General features: G+C 41.6%; 1 protein-coding gene across 3 annotated transcripts in view; it reads left to right on the forward strand.

Annotated features, from left to right (window-relative positions):
• The window catches only part of MAML3 (mastermind like transcriptional coactivator 3), a 450,956-nt gene that overhangs the window by 205,715 nt on the left and 223,043 nt on the right, over positions 1-22,198 (forward strand). The window lies entirely within an intron of this gene.

Genomic DNA, 22,198 nt, shown 5'->3' on the forward strand with positions numbered 1-22,198 from the left:
AGATAGTTCTTTTTACCTTGATGTCAGAGGAGTTGCACATGGGCTACTGCAGATCTCTGAAAAGAGCAGTGTTCATTTCCTGATCCTGCCTCTGTCTTATGATAAGACCCTTTAGTCATGTCTGACTCTGCGACCCCACCGTCTGCAGCCCGCCAGGCTCCTCTGTCTGTGGGACTCTCCAGGCAAGAATACTGGAGTGGATTGCTGTGCCTTCCTTCAGGGGATCTTCCTGATTCAGAGATCAAACTCGTGTCTCTTAGCTCTCCTGCATTGGCAGGCAGGTTCTTACCACTAGCACCACCTGGGAAGCCCCTATGATAAGAACCTGAGAGTAATTAGTTTGTACACCACTTCTGTATTTTGAGAAGTGTGTCGATAAGGTGCAGAGGCTCCATCGCCAGAGGGGAGAGTTCGAACGGTGGGATGAAACTTCCCAGGTTCAGCTCCCAGCTCTGCCATGTTGTCTAACCCACCTGAGCCTCAGTTTCCTAATAGGTACAAGGGGGACAATACCACTCGTTTCTACCTCATAGGGTTTTCAAGTGAAGTGAAGTGAAGTCGCTCAGTTGTGTCCGACTCTTTGCAACTCCATGGACTGTAGCCTACCAGGTTCCTCTGTCCATGGGATTTTCCAGGCAAGAATACTAGAGTGGGTTGCCATTTCCTTCTCCAGGAGATCTTCCCGACCCAGGGATTGAACCCTGGTCTCCCGCATTATAAGCAGACGCTTTACCATCTGAGCCACCAGGGAAGTCTCCATAGGGTTTTAGGACAATTAAATGTATTAACATATGTAAGCGTCTGCACATAGGTAGTGCCACATAAATGTTTGCTGTTATAATGATTACTCTCTGGGAATATGAAGAGAGAAAGTATGAGTAGAGGATGGAGATGGTTGAAGAAAAGGTTTTAGAAATAGATTATATATGAGAACTTTGCTCTGATTCTGTCCATGTTTGAGACTACTTTCCAGTGTTGGCCTTTAGGGAATTCCGTTCATAATCCCCTTAGATGAATTGACACCAAGATGGAGACTCCTTGTATCCAATTCTGTGCTGTAGTTAATATTGTCATGGAGAACTTCCAGGGTATTAATAATGAGCTAATACACCTATGAATGTTTAATGTGTTGGAAGCAGTTTCCTGATGAGCAAATAGCAGATGTGGCAATAACCATGGTCTAATTGCCCGAGAGGCAATTAAATATAGTTTTTAGTCCTTTTCTAAGAAGATATTGGAAGGTTGAAGTATTTGCCACCAAAGGCCTTTCCGTTGTTCTTAGCGAGATGAAGTGTAGTGCAGAGTAGGGGTTCTCCAGCGCATGTTTCCTTCCTGTGCATCTAATCTATCTCTGTAAATTGTAGAGTTTTCTACATAGGCTTTTGGTTTATATACTTCCATGTTTGACTTTTTGGTGTAGAGTGAGTGATAGCTTTCATTGTCCTACAAATTCTAATGAAAAATAATACTAGTTACCTTTTGTTAAGATCCTCTGTGTGTCAAGCACTGTAGTGAAGGTTTTATATGTATCAGCATACATCAGCTTCACAATAAAATAATGAAGTTACTATGATTATCACTGTTTTCCATTTGAAAAAACTGAAGACTTCCCAGGTGGTGCAGTGGTAAAGAATCTGCCTGCCAAAGCAGGAGACGCAGGAGAGGCAGGTTTGATTCCTGGTTTGGGAAGATCCCTTGGAGAAGGGCATGGCAACTCACTCCTGTATTCTTGCCTGGAGAATCTCATAGACAGAGAAGGCTGGTGGGCTACTGTCCATAAGGTTCCAAAGAGTCGGACATGACTGAAGCAACTTTGCACACACGCACACACGAGGCTTAGGGGGTGAAGCTTGCTCCAGGTTCATCAGAGGTAGCTGGATTCCAAGCGGCAAGAATAGGAAAGCCCAAACACTTAACCATGACCCTCTAATGTTCTTTAAGTTTCATCAACTATAATCAGCTCTACCTCCTGCTAGGGGCTTGGAGGTGTTTTACAAAGTGTGCTTTGAACTGCTCTTGTGTCTGGAATTCTTTTTATGAGACAGTACTGAGTCCAGTCTGGTATGTTGGGAAGTTGGCATTTTCACGCCAGTATTGTCGGTGTGTTTCACTGAGCAGGGCTTAGCCTGGGTGCTTGACAGCTGCTCTGTGTGTGTAGGTTCTCCGCTGAGGACAAGTTTCATTTCTGGAGGAGACCTGGAAACGGTGTTCATGAAACACTGAGCCCTAGGACTTGAGTCTGGCCAGCGCTCGTGTCCATTTAGCAAACAGCTCTTCACTGCCTTCTGAGAGCGAGAAGGAAAATGCCATCTAAATAGCCGTTTAGAGCTAGCATAGGGGCAAAGAAGGAAAGAAATTTACCAGAGATGTTAACAAAATCTCCACTGCAAATACAAAATGAATGTGGTACAGCTTTTACATCTACTGTGTGGGTATTTTCAGAAAGAATGATTCTTTTTTGCAACAGAGATGCTGACATATCCGTGACAAGTTTTACAGCAACCATTAGAGAGGTTGTGCCATGTGAAGAGTTCTTCCTCTAAATTTGGAATAAAACGATGTGTCTTTTATTGTCAGGATGTGAGCTTAATTATAGCATGTTGCAAACTTTGCCTTTGTAAATCACCTGTGTGTGTGTGTGTGTGTGTGTGTGTGTGTGTGTGCATGTGTGCGCATGCATGTATGTCTGGAGAAGTTCAGGTGCTATTTTTGTTTTCCTTTTGAAGCACCAGTAGGAGTCAATAATGGTAGTTTAAGAAATATGCTATTTCTTGACCCTCAGTGAATTGATAAGCTCCCTGAGGGCAGGAAGCATGGTTTTTCCTCTGTTGTAGCTCTTACTATACTACTTAATGATATTTGTTTTCTTGAATGAAACCAAGAGTGTCAACTTAGGGTGTTTGGAAGGCTTTCAATTTGATTTTTACTTAAGTACTAATTTTTCTACTGGAAATAAATTTTTCCAGCATGAAAACTTATAGTTAAAAAATCTCTAATTATTTTTCATATTATCCCCCACAGTAGCAGTTATGTGTTTGGTTTAGTTATCTTTTGACTATTTAAGAATTACTTTCCCCCCTGTGTGTTTAGCATCAAAATTTTTTTTACTGCATTGGGATTATTATTCACATTATCAGGCTCATTACCCAGACTGAAAAGTATTTGATTCTGGCCACCAGTCCTTCATATCAACCATGAAAATTTGCTCCAACGCACATTCCCTGAGTCTGAAAGAATCAGCCTTGATGGTTTACCTAGAAAAATAATAAATTCCACTTTAGTACGAATCTGATGCATATATTATCTTTAGCTTCTGAACGTAAGATTTTGCCTCACTTAGCACACTGTAAGTTTTCCCTTTTGTGTATATTGAATGATGAATTCAAAAAACATCAAGATGAAACTAGCTCACATTTTGGGGGGTATAGTGTTCACAAGATTTTATTGGTATTTTCCATTCTGTTTCTACCATCATATCATTTGGGGAAGCTTAGCATTTTCTCATTAGAAGATGTCTGGTGCTAAAATAGAATGTGGTTAATCAGGACAGAGGAGATGTGCGGTGCATACACTTATTAGGGAGCAATCCGCTGGCTCCTTATTACGGCTGTTAGTTCCCAGGCAACACCTTCCCCCTTTTTTTGTTTGTTTCATACAATGGCTTATTAAAAACCACCGCCTGATTAAACACTTTTGGTATGCGGTACCTGGGTAGGTAGAGGAACCTGTGCTGATGACCTAGAGAAATTAAAATGTTTTAACGATTGAAATAAAACTTTGATTTAGTTTTGTTAAATGTAGGGGGGAAATCTGCTTAGGACAAAAATTTATGAAATATCTATCTAGTATCAGGCTGTCTAAATGAAACCAAGTTAGTGAAGCTAAAGTTAAATGATGATTTGTTAACCTTTAAATATCTCTATGCAGTTAAAACTTTGACTTTAAATTGTGTTTAAAAGAGTGTGTAGAAATGCTGTCTTGCATATGTTTAGTTTTCATATTAAGGATAAATATTTAACTATAAAAAAAGGAATTAACATCCAGCAATCATCAATCCATAATACTGGGTATGAAACTTTGGGGCTTAAGGATACATCTTTTTTAAAATGTTTCTTTACAAGGTTTTAGACAACAGTCACTTCAGTGTATTGCTGGAAGTTGTTTAAACCTCTGAATTAATTAGAAGTAAGTAAAAAAATTTAAATAATTTGCAGGAATAGAAAGAGTTCTTTGTTTTGAAATAGTTTAGTCTTTAAAAAAAAAAATCTGGAATCAGCCATTCTTCCCAAGAGCCTTTCTTCATTTTAGTAGAAAGTAGTTTTTGGAGGCCGCAGACTTGGCCACAAGGATGCTCATTGTTACAGAACTGTCTTGTTGTTAGGCCTTTCAGTTGACAGAGCTAGGAAATGTGTGTGTGTGTTTTAAGAAAAACTGTCATGGATTTAGACTGATATTTTAAATTCAAATTTAACATTAAATAATTTTTTACTTTAAAAATTATTTTGATGAATTCAGGATTTGATATGCAAGTATTAAAGATGCTTTCATTGAGGTATAATTGATATACATTATATTAATTTCAGATGTGCAACATAACATTCGATATTTGTGTATGTTGTGAAATGATCTCCATGTTAAGTCTAGTTAACATCCATCACCATGCCTTACAGAATTTCTTTTTCTAGGGATGAGAGTATTTTAAGATTTACTCTCATAGCAACTTTCAGATATGCAGTTAAATATTATTAACTTTAGTTGCCATGCTGTGCCCTACAGGAAGAGTTACTTGCCTTGGAATAATTCAGTTTTAATTGAGAAACTAAAATTTAACTAGCAGAGAAGCAAAGCTCCCCTTAATTGCCCAAGAAAATGAGGAGGAAAAAGGGAAGCCTGGGAGAGTGAATGGAACTGCCCAGCTGCTGCTGCTAAGTCATTTCAGTCGTGTCTGACTCTGTGCGACCCCATAGACAGCAGCCCACCAGGCTCCGCCGTCCCTGGGATCCTCCAGGCAAGAACACTGGAGTGGGTTGCCATTTCCTTCTCCAATGCATGAAAGTGGAAAGTGAAAGTGAGGTCACTGAGTCGTGTCCAACTCTCAGCGACCCTATGGACTGCAGCCTACCAGGCTCCTCCGTACATGGGATTTTCCAGGCAAGAGTACTGGAGTGGGGTGCCATTGCCTTCTCCAGGAACTGCTCAGAGCTGACCTCAAATCAGAACTTCCTGGAAATCGCCTTTATCCTTGCCCAGGGTTTGAGGAGAGGGAATCTTCTTTTAAACTTTTGCTTTTAGGTTGCAACCTATCCTTTAGTACCCTGTTGTGTTTCAAATTTCTGTAGTGAATAATCAACAGATTGTAGATAATCAACAGAAGGGAGCTATTTAGCATATAAAGCCTGCTATTGCAAGAACACCTCCACTGAACATTTTCTGAGCAAGTAAATTACATATGTTCAGTGTAGGTATTAAATACAACTTGATCCTCATCCATGTTTAGTTCTGGTTCTTTCTATTTGCATTTTAGCCCAAATAATGTTTCATGGGCTTCCCAGGTAGCACCAGTGGTAAAGAATCCACCTGCCAGCGCAGGAGATGCAAGAGACTCGTGTTAGATTGCTGGGTTGGGAAGATCCCCTAGAGTAGGAAATGGCAACCCCTTCTAGTATTCTTGCCCGGAAACCTCCATGGACAGAGGAGACTGGTGGGCTACAGTCCATGGGGTTGCAGAGAGTTAGACATTACTGAGCAACAGAGCTTATATGCTGCATAATTACTTGGACCCAGAGCTGGTCATTTCCTGGAATTCCAGGTTTGCTGCAGTGAGCTTATCTCCTTAAATAAACCCCAGACATCCTCCTGTGCCCATCCTCCACCCCCCACCTGCCACCTCAGGGCTCTAGTTCCGCTGACTTCCTTTTCTTCTTCCCTAAGGTTCAGTTTGTTTCTTCCCTACTTCTTTTCTCTATTTTCAAAGCAGGGACACTTTACTCTCCCAGCCCCTGGCAGTTTCTGACCTCTCTAGAGCCCTCTCCAGGCCCCTTCAATTGTGGGTCCTCTTTATTCTTTTTCTGTCAATCATACCTGGCTTCTCCAATATCTTCTTTTACCTCCATAGGCTGTAAAGATTATAAACATTTTTTTCTCTAATAGAAGAAGCTTTCCCTTCTTTTGATGTTATATGATTGGAGGGGCAAAATGCTATTCAAAACAATCTTCTATTTTAAGTGTTCTATTTTGGAAGAATCCTTTTAAATAAAAGTGAAACACTCTTTTTTGTTTTTACCAGCACCCCATTTCACAGGTATCAGTAAGATAAGTTATGATTTTACATTTTTGTTAAAAAATTATGTTTTATTGAAGAAAAAGATGAGAAGACAAACACATTTATATAAACATTTTACATTGGCACAAACTTAATATCAGTTTTCTAAGCTATGATGTTTGTTATTCTAATACAGCAGAGCAAAAGAATGTTGCCCACATTAACCTGTCAAATTGAAAATGCTTTGTCTCACTATAACTTCACAGAAACCTGCTTTATTTAGCTTTGAGGAATAAACTAACCAAATCACAATTCAGTTTTCTAATATAACTGCTCCAACCTGTGTTTCTATGTAGTTTACATATCTAATTTATACTGTTTTTACATGGGAGAACCAGAAATCTGAGTTTTTCTCATTAACAGTAGCAATATGTACAACAGGGGGCATACCTTGGTAAGAAAAAAAAAAAAGAGTCATGAAACCGTACCTTCTTAAAGTTTGATTTAAGTCATCTTTCTGAGTGATTTTAAGTAAGGTACAACGTAAGACAAAGGGGACCCAGGGGCCTCATGTCATAATTATAAAGTGGTGTCTTTCAGATGAGTTATCTGACTGCATTCTTGTGGTCAGTGTCGAGTCCAGATTGATCACAGAGAACTGGCTTCAGTAATCACACCGCGGTTCCAGCATGTTTGCAGCGGGACAGAGGAAAGCAAAGTGCAAACTGCAGCCCTCTTTGCTCAGCAGCCCACCGTTAAGAGGGCATGGACTCCTGAGTCTCTTAGCTTGGCTATTAAAGAAGGTAATGAAATCCTCTGGGTTGTGTCCTCCTTGATGTTAAGCCTCTTTGTTTGGTCTTAAAAGTTTCTAATGGGAAGAAAGAGAGGACTAAGTAATTCACTCAGTTGTATGTTTCATACTGAAATATGAAGGCATATTAGATCAAAGGGCCCAAGGGCAGACCGTGTGTCTATGTTTTGCCGCTAGTGAGGTTTAGCATGTATCTCAACTCTCTATACAGGCACACATGCACACGACACGCTGACACTCATACTTACACATATCACACATAAATGCACGTGCCTTGTTCATGTCTGGTCATTATTACCATTCTTTCTGCCTCCAGAATTCTCTCCCAACCCTCAAGAAACAAACAAACAAACAAAAGACTCCAATACCACCACCAGAAGCAGTGGCAAATTAGGATTACTCTAGTTTCGAGCACTGGAAGGAGGCTACAGCCTGATACTTGAGGAGAAAACTTCTTAACGAACAGAATACAAGTTGAAAGTTTTATACCTCATTCATCAACCCACCTCTGTATATTGATGGCTTTGTTTCAGACTTACAGTGATAAATTCATGAGTCCATGGATTATTTCGCAGAATCTACAATATGTAGGAAAACCAGAGATTCAACGCATATAACAACTTAGACTAGAAAATCTTACACCCTGAAAAGAATTTTCAAAGATAGTGTAAGTTATTACCAAATTCTGTAATGTGGGCAGCATGTGTTGCCAATAATGTACAGCTCAGTCTAGAAATAGAAAGCAAAATAAAAAAGCCAGCATGTCTTTATGAAGATGAAAGGAATATTATGTCATCATAATGGAACCCTACACCAAATCTACATAGTAGGGGTAGAGAACATTTTAATATATGATTGTAATTGAACTAACACAAATGTGACATTCAACTAAATCATCAGCATCGCTCATGATCTATATTTAACATAGATTATAGGACAATATCATTAATAACAAAGTCTGAGAATTGAGCCAACTCCTAAGCTATGTAAGTAAATCTTAATGAGCAGCAGTTCCCTGGTATTGTATCTCTGTGCACTGGGACACAGCAGAAATGGAGACTGAGCTCTCCTGTGCTCTTAAAGTGAAAGGTGACACACGCCCAGCGTTGTTATACACGTGAGGAGACATAAGTAATGGCTCCCATGTGAAGGGACTCAGGAAAAAAAAATATATATATATATATATATATATGTATAATCTTTAAGCCACCTTTATCAAGGAAAAAATAGCCTTTGTTGACTTGAATGAAATATTTTTGTTTTAGAGTTTTGTCTTTTTTGAAAAAATTTATTCAAGTATAATTGATCTACAATGCTGTGTTCATTTCTGCTGTACAGCAAAGTGATTCAGTTCACACACACGCATATATATGTGAGAAAGAGAGAGAGAGAGGCGCGTCCCAGGTGGTGCTAATGGCAAAGAACCTGCCTGCCAATGCAGGAGACGTAAGAGACGCCGAGACATAAGAGACACAGGTTTGATCCCTGGGTTGGGAAGATCCCCTGGAGAAGGGCATGGCAACCCACTCCAGTATTCTTGCCTGGAGAATCCCATGGACAGAGCAGCCTGGTGGGCTACAGTCCATGGGGTCACACAGAGTCAGACACCACTGAAGCGACTTGGAACACACACATACAGGTATATATACATTCTTTTTGAGTCTAACTTACCTTTATTGTGATCATCCTTTCACAGTGTATACATATGTCAAAATACTACATTGTACACTGTAAATATATATATACAATGTTTAGTTATCAAGTATACCTCAATAAAAATGGAAAAAGAATCTCTTGGCCTTGGAAACCACACAAAGCCCTTAGGATCAGACTCTGAGGGATGTAAGAGTGTCCACACTGGCTCAGGAGACAGGGGAAAATGGGGAGAGCTGTGTGTGTGGCATCCAAGAGGTGCTTTTACCTAGCAGACAACCACAAGATCAGCATTTGTCTGTCTAGCCTCAGAATCCAGCAGGGATATCAAGTTGAAGTCTGTGTGTCTTAATCTGTCTGGCTCCTGAAATTTTGAAGTCTAGCAAAATTGCATGAAGGCAGGAAAGGTGTAGTATAATTGATGGAGGCAGTTCTCCTAAATTCATCAGCCAAAAGCATATCTGCGTGCAAAAAAAGCAAAGAAAAAAAGGGACCAACAAAGCTATAGGAGTGGCCGACATAAAGTTGAGTTCTGTTATTGTTGAGGTTAAGTAATAAAAACGTCCCTTGACGTAGCATTGTCTAGACTAGACTTTTGCCATTAACCCTTAATTTGCTGTAAGTTGTCACTGACATGAATGCTGTCGGGGTTTGTGATAGCAGATTAAATCTATGACTGAGGTTAAGAGTGAAATACTTAGTTCTAAGAAACAAGAGTGCAGTAATCATTACATTTCCAGGAAGGGTGATACTTGATGAAATTATGCAGATTTTAATTCAGTGCTTAAAGAAGAGTATCTCTACAAAACATTTTACTGAGTGTTTCTTTTAGAAATTATAGCTAATTAGAAAAAAAAGTTGGAGGATAGCATTTTAGCCTCTCTTTCCTTGTCATTCCCCTTGTTTAAAAACAAAAATAAAAATAAACAAATGGTTTCTGACTTATTTTTGGAAGACACTATGATACAGTTGTTTGACAGCTGGTAGGAACTTGACCTTCCCTTGTGTGTGTGTGCTTGCTAAGTCGCTTCAGTCATGTCCAAGTCTTTGCAACCTCATGGACTATGTAGCCCACCAGGCTCCTCTGCCCAAGGGATTCTCCAGGCAAGAGTACTGGAGTGGGTCGCCATGTGCTCCTCCAGGGGATCTTCCCAACCCAGGGATCAAACCCGTGACCGATCCCTAAAGTCTAGTCTAGACTAGATCCCTACATCTCATGCTTTGGCAGATGGTTCTTTATCACTAGAGCCACTTGAGAAGCCCCACGTTCATGTAAGCCTCAACTTATTTTCATCAAATATTAGAACAGACTGCTGGCTCCTGACTAGCCTCTTTGCTTTTACGAACAAGATGAGTTTCTAAGTTTTGGGTTCTTGAAAAACTCAACTGAAACCATGATTTCAACAGAACTTCCTTTAGAGGAGGTCACTTTTTAAAAATTATTCAATCTTAGGCATACAGTATTTGGGGAAGGAAATGGCAACCCACTCCAGTGTTCTTGCCTGGAGAATCCCAGGGACGGGGGAGCCTGGTGGGCTGCCGTCTATGGGGTCGCACAGAGTCAGACACGGCTGAAGTGACTTAGCAGCAGTAGCAGCAGGCATACAGTATAGAGTGGGAAATAAAACTCCCTAAAGACCACTTAAAGTATGATACTCCTTTGATAAATTATAAAAATAAGCAAAACTTCATAGATAAATAAAGAGACAAGATATTTTCAAGTTCAGGGTATGTCTGTTCTTTGGATAGAAGAACAGGTCACTGTTCTTCTTTAGGTCAGTGGTAAAGCCCAATCTAAATCCTGAAACAGTTTCTTGAAGGAGACTTTTCAATAGGGAATGAGGTCCTAAGGATCCTTCTGGTATAGTCTTATCAGATCATATCCAAAACGTAAGGTTCAATAAAAGAACCTAAATGTTTGTACAAAACAGTTCATTGGATAAGACTGTGTTCCATAACTCAATACTTCATTACCACAGATGCCATATCTTCATTACTTAGTAAGGGTAAAATTTGATGTGCTATTACTTACCTGCAACACATTGCTTGTAAAGGATAAAAAAAAAAAAACTGAACACTGTGTTTTGTATATATCTGTATGTGTTTGAGCAGACTCTGGGAGATAGTGAAGGACAGGGAAGCTTGGCATACTGCTGTTCGTGGGGTTGCAAGAATCAGACATGACTTAGCGACTGGACAACAACATACATGTATAATAAAACTGTTATATAAAAATAAAGAGAATAATATTTAGAAAGGCTGTTCAAATGGCATTGTTGGAGGCGCTGGGGGACCAGATAAAGAGGAGGCAGTGGAAGCAAATATATCTTGGAAGATCTCAAAATTACTCTTTTAAAACAACCAGGCAGCTGAAGAATTGAATGAGTGTTAGAAAACAGAAGCACACAGTTTTTGCTAAGAAGGGAATGACCCCAGTATTGCACGCAGAGGATTTATGGTCTTACCAGAAAGGAAGGACAGGGAATGCTGGGGTGGGGTGGAGGGGTCTATTAACAAGATACTGCCAAAATCGCCTGTGCTTGGTGAACAGAAAGCTTCCTGAGTATAGCTTGTGGAGTATATGTTTATTGCTTAAATCTATTTCATGTAGATTATTTATTTATAACTTTAAAGATAATTTAATATATAAAACCTCCTCTGCAGAAATGTGGGTATTAATTTACAAGCATCATTTATTGCACTTATGGCTGATGGATTGTTATGAGTCAGAACTAATAAACTTGCAAGGATTCATAGAATATCTGTCTGGGAAAAAAAAAAAAAAAAGGAGTGTCTTCATGGTTGCCAGGTGACTGCATCTGCCAGGAAAGCTGAAGATGGCTGGGCCCACGTCTTGCTGAGCTGAGGGTGGGGGATGATGAGCAGTAGGGAGAATGGTAAAATGGGTGATGAATACCTGCTAATTGAGTGGATATTGGCAGCAGTACGTTGCCCAGGACAATGTCTGGCAAAGCGGAGAGCTTTGGCTAAACCCGGTTACACCCACATGGAAGTGCCTGTTTTATAGAATAAGCCAGGTGATACTAAGGAAACTGGGTTTTGTTGAAACAAACCAGGCACAAGATTCAACAAGCAGAAAATTGCTGTAGGCTTCAGGGTCTGTTTTCTCTCTGTAGATAAAGAATCTTGTCTCCGTGTTCCAAAGTGGTGTTAGGCCAAGGATGTTTAGAAAATCAAGAGCGGCAGCCCACCAGCTTTCCCGGACACAGAGAGAACACGTCTAGTTGAGTTGGGTGTTTGCCCCAAGCCCTTTGGAAGATGAGGTCATTCTCTCTGCATGCTCTTACGTGAGGCGTGCGGAGAACCACGTGGTTCGTATTTGTCTTTGAGTAGAAATAGGAGCGCTGAAGAGTCCCTGCCAACTCCCCCACCCCTTGCCAAGAGAATGATGGGCAAACATGAAGGCAAGGGGCATCTGCCTACTGATGAAGGGAGAGTGACATCACGGTTGCCTGGAAGGCAGATTCACATTTAAATCTGTATTTCCAGTTCAGAGAGGAAGATTTCCATGTGCCTTTTCACATAGCCTTCCACTTCTTTTTTTTTTTTGCTTGTTTTTTTCTTCATTTCTTCCTTTCCTTCTCCCTACCCACCCTACAAATACTCACACACACATACACACTCGCACTCACATACCAACATGTTCACAACACAGTCTCTCTCTTACCTTCTCTCTCTGGGTTCTCCCTTGCTGCTTTGCTAGATCCTGGTTTTCAAACAAAACCCCAGGCTGACCAGGAGACAGAAGGGACTGTGGGTTAAGCGCTGCCTGTTACTGTAATCATTTATTAGACCTGAAGTTTGATTGGCCAAATTGGATTAAATGAATATTCAGCAGGCAGAAGCTGTCCTGCCTGGGAACATCAAAGCAGTGTGTCAGACCCCATGACCCGCACTGCTATCAGGCCCGACAGAGCAGCGGTCACTGATGGCTTTTACAAGCAGGACCCAGGCCTCAGCCATCCTCGCAAAAGACCTTTTTGTGATTGTGTACCTGCAAAGATATACATACAGGTAATAACCTAACTGGGAAGAGAATTTGAAAGAGGATAGGTACAGGCGCATTATAGCTGAATCACTTGGCTATACACCTGAAAGTGACCAGCACTGTTAATCAACTATGCTCCAATATAAAATAAGATTTAAAAATTCACATTTATGGGAAGGAAGGCTCTTCCAGTGTAAAATGTATTCTATGTTGGATGTCTCTCTGTTTTGTCCCATAGCCACAGACACCACCCCTCCTCAGGCCCCTGACTTTGCTCCTATTACAAAGATGTTTGGGGGCATTTTAGTTCATCTCTGGCAGCAAGCTACAGAATAAGGAACAGAACACATTCGATTTATTCCAGAAGATAAAGAGGTTCACTCTAAGGATGCTTATGGGCCGGGCCTGAGTGGAAAAGTCAAAGAGGAAATCTCTGGGTGCAAACCACACCCTCTCAAGGGTCACGCGGTCCATCCGTCATATCTAGTCTGTGTGTGTATGGCCTTCATTTTATTCCTTCCCTTCCTTCCTCCCTGTTCCCTCTCTCCCTCCCCCGTCCCTCCTTCCCTCCGTCTCTCCCTCCTCCTTCCTTCCCCCTCTCTCCCTCCCTTCTTCCCTCCCTGCCTCCCTCAACGTCTCTGTTTCCTCAAACAACTCAACTTTGGCAACTCAACCCTTGCACGTGGCTCACCCCTGCTCCTGGCCTCCTCTCTTAACTGCTGTCCACCACTGGCTGCATCTCTTTCTCTTGTGTTCCCCAACACGTTTCCCAGAGTCAGAAGCTGATGGAGGAAGTTCATGTTTCAAGACAGCCTGTGTCGTACAGAGACTGCAGGTTTTCCCTGGATCAGGGGCTCCTCCCTGGCTCCATCAGCTGTGACCGAAGGCAGATGACCCCGTGAACAAATCTTGTAGAGTTGGGTCAGTTTCCTTAAAATGGAGACATAGGAGATCGACACTGCTGGTGGACGAGTGTGAGCCTAGATTAGGTCTGTGAGCATCACTGTTTCTTTTCCAGTGGTTTGTCACCTACGCAACCCTACTTTAAAAGGACTTCAGATAACATTTTTCTAGAAATGAAGATTTTTAGTTGACAATACTTATTTGGAATTTGTGGTTTAGCCAATATTTCCTTGGCCTAGCAGAGACCTGCTTGGAAAATAGTGTCTATTAGTACTGAAATAAATCATGTGGCGGGGGGGAGGGGAGATTTGAAACTCTTCACAAGCTGTTCCGTTGTTCCCCTCAAGCACTTTAGAAGCAACTGGTTTATGTATAAATAATCAATATGCTAATTACAAATAAGCTTTAACTACTAATGAAAGCCCTTAACTGACACCCATCACTGTTAACTAAGCAGCGCTTTGTTACTCTTAGTTAGCTTGAGGTGTTGCACAATCCTGAGATCAATGAAACTCCTTTAAAACATTTAATAATTCATTCTCCCCCCACAATGACATTTCACCATTTTCTGTGGTTCAGCATCTGTAGATTTATCAACAATGGATGGGTCCTGTCACACTGAAAAAAATCCACACAGAAGTAGATCCCTGTAGTTCAGCAGTTCAAATCCATTGTTCAAGGGTCAACTGTATTTACGTAGCACTTACTTATTAAGTATTATACGTAATCTAGAGATGACAACGCATACAGGAGGATGTGCATAGGTTTTATGCAAATACTACACCATTTTATTTAAGGGACTTGAGCATTTTGGTATCTACAGATGTTCTGAACCAATCCTCTGTGAATATCAAGGATGACTGTATAAATTAAGGAATAAAAATCTCATCATAGGGACAGAGGGTTTGTGGGAAATCTCTATACCTTCCCCTTCAATTTTGCTCTGAACCTTAAACCGCTCCAAAAATAATAATAATAATAAAATTGTAACAGTTTGTTAAAGAAGATCAAACAAAAAATGCAAGCATAATAGAAAATTAATGCTCTGATATGAGAAACAAGAAGAGAATACTTTTTATTTACATCATATTTTTCTAAAGTTTGGTCAAAGGAAGGCAGTCAAAAGAGCACTATTCAATGAACAAAGCAAATCAGGATATTATTTCTGAAGTACTTTTTAAAGTTCTTTTTACTCTTCAGAAAGTGATTCCAAAAAACAGAGATTACTAAAGGAGACGATACAGGAGGGTTGCTGACATTGTGAAGATGTTTAGATGGCAGGAAGAATGCCTTCCATTGACCTACACAAACATCCAGGACTGCAGTTTGGTAGGAAAAAATTAGAGCAGGCATGGGGATATGCTCCAAAATATGTTATTCAAACGGGCTTCCCTCATAGCTCAGTTGGCAAAGAAGATCCCCTGAAGCAGAGATAGGCTACCACTCCAGTCTTCTTGGGCTTCCCTTGTGGCTCAGACTGTAAAGAATCTGCCTGCAATGCGGGAGACCTGGGTTTGATCCCTGGATTGGGAAGATCCCCTGGAGAAGGGAAAGGCTACCCACTCCAGTATTCTGGCCTGGAGAATTCCATGGACTGTAGTCCATGGGGTTGCAAAGAGTTGGACACAACTGAGTGACTTTCACTTTCTTGTTATTCAGAAGTGAATATAAAATGAACTATTGCACAAAATAACAAAATATAAAATGGAAAACATTTTTAAAATAATTTTATTTATTTATTCAATTTTGGCTGTGCTGGGTCTTCATTGCTGTGTGGGCTTTCTCCAGTTGAGGTGAGCAGACTTCTCATTGCAGTGGCTTCTCGTTGAGGAGCACGGCTGTAGGGCACGTGACTTCAGTAGCTGGGACTCTCGGGCTCTAGAGCACAGCCTCAGTAGTTGTGGCTCATGGGCTTAGCTGCTCCGAGGTATGCGGGATCTTCCCAGACCAGGGATCGGACACACATCTCCTGCATTGGCCAGGCAGAGTCTTTACCACTGAGCCATCAGGGAAACCTGAAATCATTTTAATATATTTCTGCAGTTCTAGGTGGTACAAGGTCCGAAAAAGAAATGGCAGATGACACCTGGCCATGGTCAAGTAGTGTCTGAGCACGCTGGTGAGTTTTAGTGTCAAGAATGACAGACTTGCTCAGTAAGGAGGAGCTTGAAGGCAGAACAGCAGGATTTTGTGGCTTCTGGAACTTGAGCGTGGGTTAGTGCTCTGCTGTCACCATCTGAGAATGTTTATTTTGGATGAAGGAGTCCTGCACTTTCATTTCGCACTGGGTCCTACAAGCTGTAGAGTCAGTCTTGCTGGCAGTGTTTCCTTCACAGCGTCTTGGAACACGAGAACCATAACCTAAGTGGTTCCAGGATAATAACAAAGCAAACACGGACTCCATATTTCTTCCAGTTCTGCCACCTCACTTCTTTAGAGAACTAAAAATGGGATCCTATGGCCCTTCTGAGTACTTAATTCATACAGCCCACAATTGGCCAAGGCCTGAAATTCCTATAGCAGTGACAAAGCCTTCAATTTCATAATTATAAATCAAAATTTTAAAAATCATGGAATCAGTTAGTCACATAATAACCTAAGCAACCAACATAGTCACGTGTCATTAATCAATAAATAGTTTAAAGGTCTAGTGTCCCATTACTCCATATTTAAACACAGAGAAAGGGACTTGGAAGGACAGAGAAGAGGGAAAGTGGCATGAAGGGGAAGGGGGATACTGCAGGGAGGGGGTGTCTTCATCACTTCACAGTTTTTGCCTTTAATTCTTTCTCGCTGATGCATTCAGTTCTGCCAGCCTTGCTTGCCTTAACTGATGAAGAAGTCTTTTAACATGGCAGTTTCATAAGGAGGGGAGCTTGATCTCCATTACAGTTGTTTCATATCTTCAAAGCGGCTGTCTCCCTAATGGTGGGACTGCCCTCTTTGACCTCCTGTGTGTCTGTGTATTAGTCTCTCAGTCTTGCCCAACTCCTTGCGACCTCATGGACTGGAGCCCACTAGGCTCCCCTGTCCCTGGGATTCTCCAGGCAAGAACACTAGAGTGGGTTGCCATTTCCTTCTCCAGTGCATGAAAGTGAAAAGTGAAAGTGAAGTCGCTCAGTTGTATCCAACTCCCAATGACCCCATGGACTGCAGCTCACCAGGCTCCTCCGTCCATGGGATTTTCCAGACAAGAATACTGGAGTGGATTGCCATTCCTTTCTCCAGGGGATCTTTCTGGCCCAGGGCTTGAACCGGGGTCTCGCGCATTGCAAGCAGATTCTTTACCATCTGAGCCATCAGGAAAGCCTCAGCCTATCTTTGTTCTAGTGAAAGACCAGTGCAAGGTTGTCCTCACGCCCCCTGTCAACTCAGGGTATGAATCTGGGCCCACAGACTCTGCCTGGAAGTGTGTGCTGGTTGGTGATGGACAACTCTTGTGGTCACAGAACTTTCTTAACAGGTGATAACATAGACTCTCTCCGGTGTGACTGCTTTGATTCCACTGAATAATAGGCTCTGCTCCACCTGATTAGAAGGCTCTCCATTTCTACTGGAAGAATGTCTGTTTTCTAAATCATTCTAGCAGCTTCATCCTGTGAGAGCCATTAGGGTAGCAGAGACACCTTGTCTAAGAAGGTGAAGGCCTTCCACCTGAAGGCCTTTCATCTCCACAACCAGGGGGAGGATGAGCAGGCCATTGTGGACAGTGGGTGCTGGCCCAGACGTGGCCACCTGGCTGGGGCCAGGCTGCGCATCCATGCCAGACTTCCTTGCAGCCAGTAGGTCTGCAGTCCCGACTTCATCACAATCTAGTAGAAGGAATGGGTGTGCTCTTTTCCTCCACTTCTGTCTTCTCTGTTGCCCTTAGCCTGATTAAGTGTCTAGCATCTTGCAAAACAAATGAACAAACTTAGTTCTTGCCTTTATTCCTCTAAAAGAACACAGTCAACAAAGACTGTGACATAACAGTCATTGACTTGTAGTTGCTTCTCGAACCTGAAAGTCAAATATTCTCCAGCAAACGCAGCCTGTGTCTGTACATTATGTATTGATTAATAAGTGTTCCCGTGGTTGTCTGTGCTATGCTAGGCCGTGTCAGTCGTGTCCAACTCTCTGTGACCCTATGGTCTGTAGCCCACCAGGCTCCTCTATTCATAGGATGCTCCAGGCAAGAATACTCGAATGGGTTTCCATGCCCTCCTCCAAGGGATCTTCCCAACCCAGGGAGCAAACCTTCATTGAAAGACAGGTTCTTTACCACTAACGCCACCTGGGAAGCCCCATGGTTGTATAGATGCTAGTATATTTGAGTTTCAGCTATTCCCTGAGGTAAACCATCACATCTGAAGAGTGATAAATCATTAATAGAGGAGCTATTATGGTTTCATTCTAACTTCAGTGTTCTAAAACTCCCTGGTGACTGGAGTTATATGGCTCTGTTTTACTAGTCTCCAAGTCATTATGGATAAAATGTTGGCAATTTCTAGTTTAGAGAGTGCTAACTATCTAACTTCAAAGAAAATACTCCTTTGTGGCAATTATCAATGCTGGTAGTTAAGCAGCATCATGGGCAAATGAAATTTCATTATCATCTTGAAATGTCATTTTTCTTTTCAGTGCGGGTTTTTTTTTTCTTTTTACTATATGACATTTAGCATTCCTGCTAGAAAGTAACATCACTGCTTGATATAATGTGTGATTTTCTCTCCTTTCCTGTCCACTCATAACCAAGCACCAGGATGATCACATGGGAAGTGATCTCCCTCAACTCTGCATTTTGGCGGCTGTTGGACACTTTCCCACTATGTTGCTTATATCCTAGTTTCTAACTCTTAATAGCTTTTTAATATATCTCCGTAAAATCCAGAAGTTACCTGTGATTCCTTCCTGACTTTCCTCATCTAAGCTATTGTCAATTGTTATTGACTGTGCTCACCTTTGCTCCTCATATATAACGCCTCCTCTCCTTACCTGTTGTTCTTGCCGTAGTTCAGACCATCTCTGCTTCCCTAACCTGTGTCAGTAGCTTCTAGACTGATTTCCCTCCGGCATAAATCTTCCCTGGTTCACAGATTCCCTCTCCATTCTGAGTCCCACTACATCCTGTCTGGTCCTGTCTTGCTCACAAAACCTCGGGAGCTCTGCATGGCCCATGCACAGAGCGCAGATCCCACTAAAGCACCTGTCCATGATGCTCTGCGATCCAGCTCCAGCTACCATGCTCCCTTCATAGTCCTGGACTCCAGCCAGACACAGGTACTCTTTTTCCATGCCTTGCCTCCACAACCCCCTTCCAGTGCTTTTGTTCAAGCTGCTTCCTTTTTCTGAAGCCGCTCTTGTCATTCAGTCACCAAGTCATATCCGACTCTTTGAGACCCCATGAACTGCAGCAGGCCAGGCTTCCCTGTCCCTCACCATCTCCCAGAGTTTGCCCAAATTCATGTCCATTGCGTCGGTGATGCCATCCAGCCATCTCTGGAGTGCTTTCCCCTAATCGTCACAGATCCCATTCTGCCTGCTCTTAAGATCCATAGCTTCATCAGGAGCCGTCCCTGCTTCTCCAATAGGAATGCATTTCTCCTTCCTCTGCACGCCCATCACCATTGATTTGTTTCTCCGGACACTCCTTACTTTCTGTATTATTTTTATATATTTCCTGGTAGCCCATAAACTACCTAAAGGTAGGATCTATGATTATCTCCATTCCACCCAGAGTTCTTTATTCGGGGCCTTAAACAAACTCAGTACTTGCCAATTCATGTTTGCTAAATTAATAACTCCATTTCCAGTCTATGAATGGCTTTGGAGTTGATTAACTGTTTTAAGTTAAAAGAAAGCTATTATGGGCATCACAATGTCGGAGAAAAAGGTATCAATAAAGAGAAAAGTGAAAGTGTTATCACTCAGTTGTGTCTGACTGTTTGCGACCTCATGGACTGTATAGCCCACCAGGCTCCTCTGTCCCTGGAATTCTCCAGACAAGAATACTGGAGAGGGTTGCCATTTCCTCCTCCAGGGGATCTTCCTGACCCAGGGATCAAACCCTGGTCTCCCTTATTGCAGGCAGATTCTTTATTGACTGAGCCACCGGGGAAGCCCCTCAATAAAGAGACAGGAAGGCAAAAAGAAACCTGTTGGATGAAGATCAGAGTAGTAGTATAAACTACTATCCATACACACAGAGATACAAAAATATACATATCTGTATATAAATGGGTTAGTATGCATGCATAAATTACTAATACCTAGCTCCATCTGCTGAGAAGGCTAGAAGCAAGACGCTCACTCAGCATCCATATCTTGTTTCTAAACTCTATTCTCCAATAAAGGGAACCAAGCCTCCTTGCAGAAGCAGTTATATTTCAGGGCTCAGGCAGGGAAAATACAAAGCAAACCTGGAACATCTTCTAGTGCCAAGAAATAAGGAAACACTCCTTCCAAAAGACAAGAGCTTGTCCAAAGAACACAGGAGTCGATGTGAGTGTGTTCCTAGTGACCAAAGTTGGGCAAAGTTGTGTTCCTAGTGACAAGCTGGGCAGAAAGATAAAGATAGTACTGAATTTTAACCTACAGAATGAAATAAATATCAAGGATTCCATACTGACTATAAAAAACATGGAGAAGTGACGATTCTTCTTTAAGCAGAATTCCAGATAATAAATGTGGAAGGAAACTGGAAAACAGAATCACCATTAGGCAAACGTTTAAGGCAAGATCCACAGATGTGGGTAAAATTAGTGGGTAACATAAAAGGAGAAATGGGATTTGTATAGTGTCAGCATATCTCCTTCAAGACACTTTTTCACTATAAAGGGAAAGACAGTGCAACTTTACACTGGAAAAATAAGACACCAGTTTAACCAAGTGATCATGGGAAACAGCAGCAGTGATCAGCCATACTGACATCATGAACCCCTTGATATGATGCACCAACTATAACACAACGTCATTTTTGTAATATTCTTGCTAAAAAGGCGTAAGTTCATTCCAGTCATGAAAAAAATGTTAGGCAAGCCCCAAATGAGGGACCTTCAGCAGAATGACGGTTCAGTACTCTTCAAAAGTGTCAAGGCCAAGGAAGACATGGGAAGGAAAAGACTAAGGAAAGATAACAGCTCGTTGCATTGTGAGATCATTCTGGATGGGGTCCTGCAATAGGAAAAAGATATTAGTGTAAAAAAATGCTGAAATTCAAATAAGGTGTGTAGTTTAATTAATAATATAGTGTGGATATTATTTTCCTGTTCCTGATAATCATGCTGTGGTTAAGGAAGACATGAACTTTAAGGAAGGCATGAACTTTAAGGAAAGCAATGTAAAGGATAAGAAGCGCTTTGTACTATTTTTGCCATTTTTCTGTAGGTCAAAAATAGTTTAAAATTAAAGGAACTTTTTAAAGGGAGGCTATTAGTCATTAATATTGTAAACACTTTTTAATCAAAGATGATCCAAACTGCCTTTAATCAAAGTTAAGCAGTCAAACATCCTTTATAGTCTTTCTAATCGTCATTCTTTTCTTTGTCTTACATCTCGTTTCCAATTTTTTTTATATATATATATAGGTCTAGCAGCCTGTGCAAAAAGCTATTTCCTTCCGGTCAGACACTATAGAACATATGCCATCTCTGTATGTGGATGCTTGGGTTTTTGAGTTGACTGGGGCTCTGTCTGAAATCTCTTCTGACAACATGATGTAAACAGCAGCCTTTTCTCCACTGCCTGGACCTTCCCATCACCCTGGGGAGTTCTGTGAGCAAGAACAGAGGGTGCCCTCTGTGCTCCTGCGCTTTCTGCATCCTCCTGTTTCTTCTTGCATTATGGCTTGGCAGAGAGCTCAAGATCTCCATCCGAAGATGACTGAACTGATACAGTACTCACTTCCTTTGCCCTCTGTGCGTTCTTCTTTTCCAGCGAACCAGTCGACATACTTTTTTAAAAAACGTTTTATTTTGGATATGTTCAAACATAGGCAAGAAATAGAGAGAAGATAATAAAACCTTCGTCAACTTGTTTTTCACCAGACAGGTGCTGTTTCCAAGGGTGTCATCACTGGTCTCTCTTCTGCATGGTGAGGATGAAGGTGACCGCACTGGCCCCAGTTCTTACACTTTGTTCACACTTATTTTTACACTCTTGGTTTGGGGACTGTGCCCTGTATCTTGGCCACTTTATCTTAACAGTAGGAGCAACTGTTCCAGTGCAGGGACTCACAAAAATTTTCTCTCTCACCTTTTTGCACAGCGCAGATTGAGGTCATTTCTGTGGAGACTAATAAAAGAGGGACCTCTAGCTATCGGCTTGCGTGCATGTGTGCTAAGTCGCTTCAGTCATGTCCATAGCCCACCAGACTCCTCTGTTCACGGGATTTTCCAGGCTAGAATACTAGAGTGGGTTGCCATGCCCTTCTCCAGGGGATCTTCCCCACCGAGGTATCAACCCCCATCTCTTATATCTCTTGTATTGGCAAGCAGATTCTTTACCACTGGCACCACCTAGAAAGCCCAAATATTTGCTTAGGGGCCCAAATTTAATTTATGCTTTTACTCTAATCTCAAAG

The sequence above is a fragment of the Ovis aries genome, chromosome 17 (genome assembly GCF_016772045.2).
Source record: "Ovis aries strain OAR_USU_Benz2616 breed Rambouillet chromosome 17, ARS-UI_Ramb_v3.0, whole genome shotgun sequence".
In the NCBI taxonomy this organism is placed as follows: domain Eukaryota; kingdom Metazoa; phylum Chordata; class Mammalia; order Artiodactyla; family Bovidae; genus Ovis; species Ovis aries.